Source organism: Notothenia rossii (assembly GCF_949606895.1).
Source record: "Notothenia rossii genome assembly, chromosome: 2".
NCBI lineage: Eukaryota > Metazoa > Chordata > Actinopteri > Perciformes > Nototheniidae > Notothenia > Notothenia rossii.
This window is the reverse complement of record NC_136904.1, coordinates 3,323,713-3,332,860: the sequence shown is the minus strand read 5'-3', so window position 1 is coordinate 3,332,860 and position 9,148 is coordinate 3,323,713. Positions and strand designations below refer to the sequence as shown.

Here is a 9,148-nt window from a genome sequence, read left to right as displayed (position 1 = left end):
GAGTTGGGGACTGGCTTCCCGAGTAAATCACCAGAACGCCGACACCTCATCTCCACCGCTCCCATGTTTTCTTTTGTGTTGCCATAAGTTACTCTCTGTGTTTCTGCGCTGGGCTAATGCTAATGCTAATAATGCTAATGCGAGGATAATAAAATGGCAGCTTCCAAAAACTTTTTTTTAGTTTTACGGGGCGTGGTTTGCAATCCGCCCAGCCAATCAGACATAGGAACCTGTTTCTCCCACGAAAGTCCCTGCTCTCTAGCAGGAACTCTAAAGGGGGTGAAAGGTTCTGATGGACTAATTTAGTTCCGGTTCCAGTGTTTTTTGGTGTGAACGCGACATTTCGAAACTATATCGGAGCTAAAGTGGGAAAAGTACTGCGGTGTGAACGCGCCTATGCACATAACGAGTAGAAATAAACAATTCTAAAATGTGAAAATCTCAAAAATAGAAATAAAACAGATTTCGATTATTTGGTAGAAAACAAATCTTTTTTGATGCTTTTTTCATCCAGAATGAATCCTTTAAGGAACTGCTGAGCACATTTTAGTTAGCATAACATTAACTGTTTTACTTTTTGTCTGAACAGATTAAATTGAGATTTTGCAGCATTTTTCTACATTAATATTCTGTATATTTGGATAAAAAGGTTATTTCATGTTTCTTGTGTATAACGGCTAACAGATGCAGAGTATATGTAGATATTTGTCACAGAGCCGTGAAGATGAAGGTTTTAAAGTTGTTTCGGGCTTTACGTCGTCTCTTAACTCCCAGCTGACGACTGTCAGCTTCCTGTTAGCATCTCTGGAGCTGAACTCTGCTCCCAGCATGCTTTGCTGTACCTTTGATTGACAGCTTGGGGGCCGTCAGGGGGGGTGGTGTGACAGCTGATGACAATGTGTGTCTGTGTGAGAGAGAGATTCATCTTTCTGTTTCCTCTGTGTGTGAGGGATGTTGATATCTCTCTGATATGATGTGTGTGTGTGTGTGTGTGTGTGTGTGTGTGTGTGTGTGTGTGTGTGTGTGTGTGTGTGTGTGTGTGTGTGTGTGTGTGTGTGTGTGTGTGTGTGTGTGTGTGTGTGTGTGTGTGTGTGTGTGTGTGTGTGTGTGTGTGTGTGTGTGTGTGTGTGTGTACACCAGAGGACCACCATTGCAATATTCTTCACACCATCCCATCTAAGATCCTTTTAATGGAACACACACAGATCCCTCAGACAGCAGGGGTCACACACCTCAGCGGATCACCGGATTGGATCTCCTTCAGAATAAAAGACTATCCAATTACGAAGAACCTCAATAATGCCAAATAATGCCATGGAGATATTTACTTGAAAGATTCCAAATTCTGCTCATTTCCAGCTTCATAATTACAAATATATATTTATATATACCTCAGTGATCCACTGCTGCTGTTTTTTCCTCCTCTTACGTACTACATCTACAAGTATACTCCTCTCTTTATTTTTATATCGGTGTGTGGGAAGGCTGAGCACACCTCTACCTACAGATGGTGTGTTTGTGTTTGTGTGTGTGTGTGTGTGTGTGTGTGTGTGTGTGTGTGTGTGTGTGTGTGTGTGATTCGTGACTGTTTCCTCCGTACGGCCTCCTCGTTATGTTCTTTGTGTCAGAGGAAGACTCCGGTGATGTGGAAATAGCTTTCAGAGTAATGAAGCCAAGAGGAAGAGGAGGAGGAGAGAGTGAGGAGGAGGAAGAGGAGGAAGAGGAGAGTGAGGAGTAGAGATACAGGATAATGTTTTATAGTTTTTTGTAGAAGCTGAAACATGAGCTGTTAATGTGGTTCGTTAATAATGCAGCGTGTGTGTGTGTGTGTGTGTGTGTGTGTGTGTGTGTGTGTGTGTGTGTGTGTGTGTGTGTGTGTGTGTGTGTGTGTGTGTGTGTGTGTGTGTGTGTGTGTGTGTGTGTGTGTGTGTGTGTGTGTGTGTGTGTGTGTGTGTGTGCGTGTGTGTGTACAGGTGAAAACGTTTCCTGATCTCCTCGAGTACACAGTTTGAAATCCGGCTCTGATTCTAAAGAATATGAATAACTTTCTTTACTTATAAAACTAACAGCTTGAGAGGACCTGAAAGAAAGAGACGATACAAACTATATTTCAAAGTGAAGGCAGGTCTAGTCAATCTGAGAAAAGAAAGATTCTTTAGCGATGCTCGGATATTTAGAAAAAGATGGCAATGTCAATGTTAAAAAAAAGACAAAAGTATTTATAATAAAATTAGTAATGCACATTTTGAGTGAATGTTGTCCGGTTGGAAAAAGGGGAATTAACATGAAATGGAAATGGAAATGGAAATGGTCTGCATTATTAAATTGTCACTTGGACTCTTTGGCCTGAACACTGCTGTCGGTTTATTCAGGTCTGTTTTTAATCGCTGATATTCTTCCAATTTCTGGAAAATGTCAAATCGGAAAAGGACATTTTTAAGTGTCTTACCAACAGTGCAAAAAGCCAAATGAATTAAGTTGAATGCTAAACAGCTGGGGGAAACATCTCAACATTTAGGAGGCGAGCCAGACGATAAGTGATAATGGATGTTGGTCATTTTGAAAGATGTTAAAGTTTTGATCGTCCAAATGATCAATTCTGACAAATTCAGAAGATATTTCACTGGAAAGCTCCTTTATATTCTGTGTGTGTGTGTGTGTGTGTGTGTGTGTGTGTGTGTGTGTGTGTGTGTGTGTGTGTGTGTGTGTGTGTGTGTGTGTGTGTGTGTGTGTGTGTGTGTGTGTGTGTGTGTGTGTGTGTGTGTGTGTGTGTGTGTGTGTGTGTGTGTGTGTGTGTGCGTGCGTGTGCGTGTGTGTGTGTAAACAGCATGTTTTACCTGACTCGACGAGGTTAATCTGAGTGTAAATGTCACAGCCGCCTGTTTACATGCCTGTGTGTTCAGCCTGCGTAAACGCTGTGTGTGAGAGTGTGTGTGTCAGGTTTACCCTCCACACCGCCGACACCAGTGTGTGACTCTAACACGTGTGTGTGTGTGTGTGTGTGTGTGTGTGTGTGTGTGTGTGTGTGTGTGTGTGTGTGTGTGTGTGTGTGACGAGCTGCTGCAGTTTGTCTGTTTTTAGTTTTACTGTCTTTTGTTGAGGTTCAGTTAAAAGAACATTAAAGCATGCTTGCTCTTCACACACACACACACACACACACACACACACACACACACACACACACACACACACACACACACACACACACACACACACACACACACACACACACACACACACACACACACACACACACACACACACACACACACACAGCATATTGTCTGACAGTCAGCATTCTGAATGGACAGTTACTCAAAAACTGATCTGAAGCACTATTTTGACTTATTTTCACGTCAGTATTTCCATTTGTATCCTACTGTATACATCTCCTGCACCACATGTCAGTTTAGTGGGGGGTATTGGGGTGTCAGTGGTGAAAGTGGTGTGTGTGCCCTGTATGGGTGGGGGGGTCTCTGGGAGCTGAGGGAGTAATGATCCGTGGAGCTGAGAAAGCCTCATCATTCTCCAGCAGTTGCTCCAAAAATACTGATACACAGAGATTGTGTGTGTGTGTGTGTGTGTGTGTGTGTGTGTGTGTGTGTGTGTGTGTGTGTGTGTGTGTGTGTGTGTGTGTGTGTGTGTGTGTGTGTGTGTGTGTGTGTGTGTGTGTGTGTGTGTGTGTGTGTGTGTGTGTGTGTGTGTGTGTGTGTGTGTGTGTGTGTGTGTGTGTGTGTGTGTGTGTTTCAGTTTTAATTGACACAGCTTGGCATCATAACGCCGTTATCAAGGTTTCTCTGGTATTAGGCAGGTGATGCTAGCGTAGCCACCGAAGCTAATCTTGCAGCTTTTTGATATCGTGGTAAAAGCCGCTCTCTATTCGGTGTGTTGTAGCGCCCTGACTTTCAGTGTGAGTGAATTGACCTCATTATTTTCGAGATGAATGGATGACCTCAGGAGGCTTTACTCGAAAGCATTCATCAAAAATGTTTCCCTGCATTTGATTTGTTTTGATTCTTAAACCAGGTCGCTTACATTTGTCAAATCCCGTCCTCATCACCATGCAGAGCAGCTGAACTTAAACTCAGACACACAGACTCATGGCTGTATGCCAAGCAGGAGAACAGGAAGTGTATCTCAAGCTTTTAACCCCCCACCTCCACCCAAACCCAGATCCTCCCCGAGCCCCTGAGCTCATCTGGAAATCTGTCTGATCTCCATTCCTCCTCATATTTTAAATTCAGCAGCGTCCTCAACTACTTACTGAGAATTCATGATTTTACCAACACATTTCAACTGTCTCTACTTTAAAGAGTCCTCTCCTGCTGATGTCCAGGTGTATATCAGTATGTAGTGTCTCTACTTTAAAGAGTCCTCTCCTGCTGATGTTCAGTTGTATATCAGTATGTAGTGTCTCTAATTTAAAGAGTCCTCTCCTGCTGATGTTCAGGTGTATATCAGTATGTAGTGTCTCTACTTTAAAGAGTCCTCTCCTGCTGATGTTCAGGTGTATATCAGTATGTAGTGTCTCTACTTTAAAGAGTCCTCTCCTGCTGATGTTCAGGTGTATATCAGTATGTAGTGTCTCTACTTTAAAGAGTCCTCTCCTGCTGATGTTCAGGTGTATATCAGTATGTAGTGTCTCTACTTTAAAGAGTCCTCTCCTGCTGATGTTCAGGTGTATATCAGTGTGTAGTGTCTCTACTTTAAAGAGTCCTCTCCTGCTGATGTTCAGGTGTATATCAGTATGTAGTGTCTCTACTTTAAAGAGTCCTCTCCTGCTGATGTTCAGGTGTATATCAGTATGTAGTGTCTCTACTTTAAAGAGTCCTCTCCTGCTGATGTTCAGGTGTATATCAGTATGTAGTGTCTCTACTTTAAAGAGTCCTCTCCTGCTGATGTTCAGGTGTATATCAGTATGTAGTGTCTCTCCTTTAAAGAGTCCTCTCCTGCTGATGTTCAGGTGTATATCAGTATGTAGTGTCTCTACTTTAAAGAGTCCTCTCCTGCTGATGTTCAGGTGTATATCAGTATGTAGTGTCTCTACTTTAAAGAGTCCTCTCCTGCTGATGTTCAGGTGTATATCAGTATGTAGTGTCTCTACTTTAAAGAGTCCTCTCCTGCTGATGTTCAGGTGTATATCAGTATGTAATGTCTCTACTTTAAAGAGTCCTCTCCTGCTGATGTTCAGGTGTATATCAGTATGTAGTGTCTCTACTTTAAAGAGTCCTCTCCTGCTGATGTTCAGGTGTATATCAGTATGTAATGTCTCTACTTTAAAGAGTCCTCTCCTGCTGATGTTCAGGTGTATATCAGTATGTAGTGTCTCTACTTTAAAGAGTCCTCTCCTGCTGATGTTCAGGTGTATATCAGTATGTAGTGTCTCTACTTTAAAGAGTCCTCTCCTGCTGGTGTTCAGGTGTATATCAGTATGTAGTGTCTCTACTTTAAAGAGTCCTCTCCTGAGTGTTTATAACACCCCCCCCCCCAGATTTATGTTTTTTCGGGGCGTGAGACAGGCGTCGTGTCGCTGCCATCTGGACGCAGAGCAGCGAGGACGAAATAAAGACAAGACGTTGTTTTCGTCGAGCTTTAACGCAGTGTCCCCCTCCCCAAAAGAAAGTCGACTATACTATGTTTTATCTCTAAAGGTGTGCAGTGGGACACGTTATCCAATATGTCCAAAACCCTGTGTATCCAACCTTTACCAGCTTTGAGAACACTTTCATGATCAATCATTATAAAACATATCATATCTATTATTCTGAAATGGACCAATCTGCACTATGACTACTTTTACTGTCGCTACTTTCACTATATTTTGAGGATCATACTTTTCTACTTTTACTTGAGGAACATTTTGAATGCAGGACTTTTACTGAAACAGAATATTCCTACACTCTGGTACTTCTACTTTTACTCAAGTACAAGATCTGAGTACTTCTACTTTTACTCAATAACAAGATCTGAGTACTTCTACTTTTACTCAAGTACAAGATCTGAGTACTTCTACTTTTACTCAAGTGCAAGATCTGAGTACTTCTACTTTTACTCAAGAACAAGATCTGAGTACTTCTACTTTTACTCAAGTACAAGATCTGAGTACTTCTACTTTTACTCAAGAACAAGATCTGAGTACTTCTACTTTTACTCAAGTACAAGATCTGAGTACTTCTACTTTTACTCAAGAACAAGATCTGAGTACTTCTACTTTTACTCAAGTACAAGATTTGAGTACTTCTACTTTTACTCAAGTACAAGATCTGAGTACTTCTACTTTTACTCAAGTACAAGATCTGAGTACTTCTACTTTTACTCAATAACAAGATCTGAGTACTTCTACTTTTACTCAAGTACAAGATCTGAGTACTTCTACTTTTCTACAAGATCTGAGTACTTCTACTTTTACTCAAGAACAAGATCTTGTATAAGTATTTGAATTGTTTAGTTGCAGTACATGTTTGATTGGAGCTAATTCAACGTATTCTTTACTTGTATCTTCTTCTACTTTAAACTCTGTTCAGTGTTTCCAGCTTTATCAACTAACGAGTCATACCCCCGGTTTGCTCCGAGTCTATCCAAATATCTATCAGCAGCATAGTTCCCATGATGCTTTGCATGAAGCTCTCTATGTTTCCTTAATGCTCTTCAGTGTGCAGATATCCGTCTCCCGCTGAGATGCTAATGCTGCGCTAAAAGCCCAAAGGTTAGCTGGAAATAGATCCTCTTATAAAACACAGGAGGGATGGAGATTGTGTTTAGAGTATCAGGGGGGGGGGGGGGGGGGGGGTGCAGCACATACAGACTGAGGATCAGATCAGTGAATATGGATGGAGGTTTATCAGACACTAAAACACACTTCTTATCAGGGCTGCTCAATTAATCGTATTTTAATCACGACTACGAAAAAAACGTGATCGGAATAAAACGATTTTTTTTAAATGATTATTATTACTTTTTTTTTTTTTTTTATACTTTGGGGGTTTTTGGTTTTTCAGTTGAATTATACTTAAAGTTCAGGGTAATCAACTGTTAAAAACATACTGTTCACATTTTTTTTTTCCAATAAATGGATGTTTTCAAAGTCAATGAATAATCGCAATTACAATTATTGACCCAAATAGAGATTATGATTTTTGCCAGAATCGAGCAGCCCTACTTCTTATTGATGTTAGTAATGGTTTGGTTGATATCCGATAAAAAGGATATGTTCAGATATTTATCAATCATTTAAAGGTAATTTCATATTTGTATAACTTTATATACTTGACAATATAACATGTTTGCTGGAAAGTCAATAAATCAATGGTGTAAATGAAATATTCACAATGAAAGGCTGCTTCCCTCTTACCTGTGCACACGTGATGTTCTTCAGATGTCGGTTGGAACAGATCTAGGGAAAGCACTGTATGGCGTTATATTTGTGCCTCTACCCTGAGCACGCAATGAAACATGTTGAGCATAGAAAATGCGATTGAGCGCGCACTTGAAAATGTTTGAGTACAGAGAAATATATTTTCCGTCATAAAACTATTTATGCATTCAAATCGTGATTCAAACGGCCCGCCACAAACTTCCGGGAACTTTCTGAGTCTCCATGACGATCAAGCATTTTGGACTTCCGCTGTCGCAACTCTTACCTCTCTACATGGCGCTGGACCAGCCAATCAGAATTTACCTTCTCGAGTTCTCCGATTGGTTGGTTTTGTGGCACACTTGTAACGCTGTGACAACTTGAGCAAAGCTGAGCGCGCACAGGGTGGAGAGGTCGAGCGAGGGAGAGAGAGCGCGTGCAGCGGTCTGCTTGCGCACGGAGCAGGAGTTTTATGAGAGAAAATATATTTCTCTGTGAAGTGTGCGCTCAATCGCATTTTCTATGCTCAACATTTTTCATTGCGTGCTCAGGATATTGGCACTAATATAACGCCGTAGGAAACAGCTTTTAAATATCCCGCCCCTTCTGCCTGGAATGATACAGATGTGATCACTAAGGGGGGTTCACTCAGCAGACGGACACACTCTTGGTCTCATACCCCCTGACTGAAGTCGTTTTGAATTGAGACAGTTTTCATGCTTTTCAACCGTTTGTTTTATTTGCATATTGACTAGATAATTTCACTTGTGTTTTCGACAGCTCTATTGTTAGAGATTTTAATCCCAATGACACTTTTTACCTGGTTAAATAAAGGATATATATTTATATACTTTGTGAACGAGACGTTCTTCTTGAAACATTTTACTCCGAATTGAACATTATTTCAAGCGTCTACTTTTTGTAAACAACAAAACCACATTCTTCAAATCCTGTATTTCACCTCAAATTCTTAGCAAATGTTCTTCCATTAGTGTTTGTTTTAATGAACTCAAACTGTGTTATTGTGTATAATGAGATGTTAATGTATGATTACATCTCCATGAAAGACATTAAAAGAGGAACCATTAACATATTGAATCATCCTCCAGTCCTTCTTCTGGTTTCTGGTTTCAGCCAGAATGTGTTTTTGGTGGTTTCTTTGCAGAAAGCATGAAACCCCCCTCTCACCTGTGTTTGATTGACAGGTGCAGCTCAGTGATGAGAGCTTTGATAACAGGAAGTGGAACCCTGCGATGTGTCTTTAATACAAGCAAAGCTCCTCTGAAGTTTGATTGACAGCTCAGATCTTCTCCTGTTTGATATCCAGCAGTCTCTCTGTGCAGAAAACCTCCCGTTTCCTCTGTTTTTGTGGTCGTGTCTCGTCTGAAACCCGGTCCTTTCTCCTCAGACTGGATTATTCCTCCCCGTCGGAGAGAGAGCAGCTTCTTCGTCACACTTTCTTCCCGCTCTGGGAATCTCGCCTGCGAATCTGGTGAGGAACAAACGCTGCTTTTATTCTTCCTCTGCAAATGTCACACTCCCTGTTCGTCCCTTATCTGCCGCGCAGAGTGTGTGTGTGTGTGTGTGTGTGTGTGTGTGTGTGTGTGTGTGTGTGTGTGTGTGTGTGTGTGTGTGTGTGTGTGTGTGTGTGTGTGTGTGTGTGTGTGTGTGTGTGTGTGTGTGTGTGTGTGTGTGTGTGTGTGTGTGTGTGTGTGTGTGTGTGTGTGTGTGTGTGTGTGTGTGTGTGTGTGTGTGTGTGTGTGTGTGTGTGTGTGTGAGTGAGTGTGTGTGAGT

At 41.5% G+C, this 9,148-nt stretch overlaps 1 protein-coding gene across 3 annotated transcripts in view; it reads left to right on the top strand.

Moving 5' to 3' along the window:
• large2 (LARGE xylosyl- and glucuronyltransferase 2) overlaps positions 1-9,148 on the top strand; it is a 108,248-nt gene that overhangs the window by 23,497 nt on the left and 75,603 nt on the right. For 2 of the 3 annotated variants that reach the window (XM_079663716.1, XM_079663713.1), the window contains exon 2: positions 8,763-8,846. The exons of the other annotated variant lie outside the window; for it this stretch is intronic. The gene's annotated coding sequence lies outside the window, so the exon portion shown is untranslated. The remainder of the gene's footprint in view (positions 1-8,762; positions 8,847-9,148) is intronic. 3 annotated transcript variants of the gene reach the window in all.